The following is a 3,736-nucleotide window of genomic DNA, read 5'->3' on the forward strand; positions in this document are numbered from 1 at the left end:
TTTTAAGAGATGTTGCAATGAGTAGAGAAAGAGGAGGGGGTTCCAGGACCGAGGGCTGAGCCCAAGCACAAGATGGAGTATAGGGATGCAGGGTACGTGGAAATAAGACACCCACTTAGCAAACTCAAGGTCTTGCACTCTCTCTTGTTTTGTTTGTTATTTGTTTTTCACCCAAATTGGTGCTCTACCACTTAAACCACACTTATATTTCCAGGATTTTCCCTTTCTTTCTTTCTTTCTTTCTTTCTTTCTTTCTTTCTTTCTTTCTTTCTTTCTTTCTTTCTTTCTTTCTTTCTTTCTTTCTCTGGTTAACTGGCGGTAAGAGTCTCAGTCCAAATACCAAAATCCTTCCGGGTAAGCCAAAACTATCTCACACACCACCTTCAAGTCAAGGTCTGTTCAATATGGAAATAATTAAGATCATGTACACAATTTTCTTGTTCCTACTCTAAAATGGATGTTTCTTTTTTGTCAGTCATGGGGCTTGAACTCAGGGCCTGGGCACTGTCCTTGGACACTTTTTGCTCAAGGCTAGCGCTCTACCACTTGAGCCACAGCGCCACTTCTGGCTTTTTTCTGTGTATGTGGAATCAAGGAATCAAAGCCAGGACTTCATGCACACCAGGCAAGCACTCTACTACGAGGCTATGCTACTGGCCCCTAAAATGTGGGTTTCTTGTATGTGGTTTCATCTCTTCTGAGACCACCTGAGCCAGAACAGGGAGCAGCATGTAGCCTGTGGCCTAGAGTTTGGGAAGATCTTGAAAAGCATGGCCTGAGACCTGAAAGTTCTGTGACTCTGGGATTGTTCCTTGTGGCTGTAGTAGGGAGCAGAAACCTGGCATATACACACCAGCCTGTGTACACAGGTAAGAAGGAGACAGGGTGCTTGGCCCTCTCCAGCTTTCTGATGATCATCAGAGCAAACATGGGCATGCCACAAACATGCCTGCAGGTGGCTCTGTCACATCAACCCTCACGGGACTGAAAGAAAGCCTTCAGGAGGCCACATGGAGAGAGTTCTTCATCATTTCTATTGTGAGAATCTTGCACAGAACTATTTAGAGGATTGCCAATCAGGTTTGAACCTGGCAAGGATTCCCTGAAATGGAAATAGACATAAATGTACATATAAGTGCTAGTGTACATGGAAAGTACTATATATGTGTGCACCTGCGTGTGCCTAGGAACACGCGGTGCTGTGCTGGGGAGGAAGCTGGAAAGGAAAGACAAGCATTGATTTTCACTCACACACATCCATACGTAAGCACATGCCTGCACACATCAACACATACTCATATACTTTGCTTTGTTCTGATGCCAGTACTAGGGCTTGAACTCTAGGCCTTGAGCTCTTGCTTAGCTTTTTTTAAAAAAAGTCAAGACTAGCCTAGAGCATAGTCTGGTGGCAGAATGCTCGCCTACCATGCACAAAGCCCTGGATTCAATTCCTCAGTACCACATACCCCAAAAAAGATGGAAGTGGTGCTGTGGCTCAAGTGGCAGTATGCTAGTCTTGAGCAAAAAGTGGCCAAGGACAGTTCCCGGGCCCTGAGTTCAAGCCCCAGGACTGGCCAAAAAAAAAAAAAAAAGAACTGGGCATGGTGGCTCACACCTATAACCCTAGCTACCCAGGAGACTGAGATCTGAGGATCGCGATACAAAGCCAGCCTGGGCACTGAAGTCCACGAGACTCTTATCTTTAATTAACCACTAGAAAACTGGAAGCAGGGCTGTGGTAGGGTGGTAGCCTTGAGCTGAAGAGCTCAGGGACAACACCCAGGCCCAGAACTTGAGCCCCACAACCAACGCGTGCACGCACACACACACAGACACACACAGACACACACAGACACACAGACACACACACACACACACACACACACACACACACACACACACACTTTTGACACAGCCTATGTTTCTATCCATGGTTCAAAATCTTGTCAGACACTCCAGTGCACTTTGCCCAATGGCTCTCAACTTTGCCTGCGCCTTAAAAAACCCTTGCAGGGGGCATTGTTTGGTTACTTGGTTGGTAGATTTGTTTTTGTGAGGGTGGGTACTCAAGGTGGTATGTTTGCTAGGCAGGTGCTCTACCAGATGGTAGATGAACCATTATCCCAGGCTACCTGAGGAGCTTTAGAAAATCCGAGTGCCCAAGCTACATACTTGACAAATAATCCAGAAATTCTGGAGATGGGGCTTTGGTATCCATACTTTCTAATCTCCATAGGTGGTTCCAACAGCCAGTGAGGGCCAGAGACTTTGTGCATTCTCCTATTCCTCTACTCAGAAAATGTCTCTTGCTTTCATATTGGCCCTTCCCAGAAAAGCTCTTCCTTCCTTCCGAACACCCCCATGGAGAATTTAGTTCTTCCTTGCCTGGAGCTCGCAGCCACACCAGAGGCATCTAATTATAATTATTTGCATGTGATCTGCCTAAATAGAAACATGGGGAAGACAGTCTCTGCATGGGCGCGCGCTTTCTCCCCGCCCCCCCCCTCAATCTCAATCTCTCTGTTTCCGTAGCTGAGCATCAACAAATGCTTTGAAAGGAAGAAGACACATGTGATGGAGGCCATGAGTAGGAGAGGGGTGGGAGATACAGGCTGTGGAAGTTTCTGGATGTTGAAGCCAGGGTCTGCTTTCCTGGCAGCAAGATGGAGACACTCTCACCCTTTACAGCCGGGGCTCCTCTTCTCCTCTTCATCTTCAGTGTGGTCTTGGTTGATGTCCACCTCCTGCTTCTCTCAAAGTGCCACTAGGGTCTTGGGGGCTGAGAGAGACTGCTGAGAGGCCCCATGACCTGTGCTTGAGTCCTGGAGTGGCTGATCCATCCCATCCCAAGCCCACCGTCCGACCTGCTTCCAGAACACCTGTGCTTTGAGGAGTGCTCAGAGCAGTTCCCACCCCCCTTCCTGTTTCCGTGTTCACCCAGGGATCCAGAGCCCGCCACCATCTGGGTCATAGATGGAGAGCCATAGCTGAGAATGACCTCCCTCCTTCCTTCCCTCTTCCTGTCTCTTCCTGTTGTTTTTATGCTAGTACTAGGGCTTGAACTCAAGGCCTGAAGCTCTTGATCAGCTTTTTTGCTCACAGCTGGAGCTCTACCACTTGAGTCATGCCTCCATAACACTTTGCCTATTTCTTACTGCAATCTCCTTCCACATCCCCATGGACTTTTCCAGTCCCTATTCTAGGCAGGCTCGCTGAGGTAAAGGTGTGATAAGGCCGTACAAGCACTTTGGCTGGAACTGCAAATGGACCTGGGAAGAGTCTGAGCACAGGACATGGAGTGAGGCCATCCTAATTCAAGAACCGGCCAGCTCAGGGGTTCATACCTGTTATCTGAGCTGGAGGAGAAGCTGAGATCAGGAGGACTGGATTTTGAGGCCAGTCATATAAAAAAGTTGGAAGGAAAAAAAACCCTGTCTCCAAACAATGGGCAGCTGGGTGTGCTGGTATGCACTCATCATTCCAGCTGCGTGAGAAGCATCAGTAGGATCCAAATCCAGACTTGTCCAAGGCAAAAAGCAAGACCCTATTTGAAAAAATAAACCAAAAAAGCTAGAGGCATGGTTCAAGTGGTAGAGAACTTATCTAGCAAGTGTAAGGTCAGTATTGCTTTCTCCTATCCCCTCATCCCCCGACCCCCCCAAAAAAAACCACAAAACAAAAACCAAACCAAAAGGCCTGGCTCTGTTGTTCTCTAGCCTATCTCCTCAGAGCCTCA

The sequence above is a fragment of the Megascapheus bottae genome, chromosome 7, assembly GCF_031878675.1.
Source record: "Megascapheus bottae isolate mThoBot1 chromosome 7, mThoBot2.hap1, whole genome shotgun sequence".
NCBI lineage: Eukaryota > Metazoa > Chordata > Mammalia > Rodentia > Geomyidae > Megascapheus > Megascapheus bottae.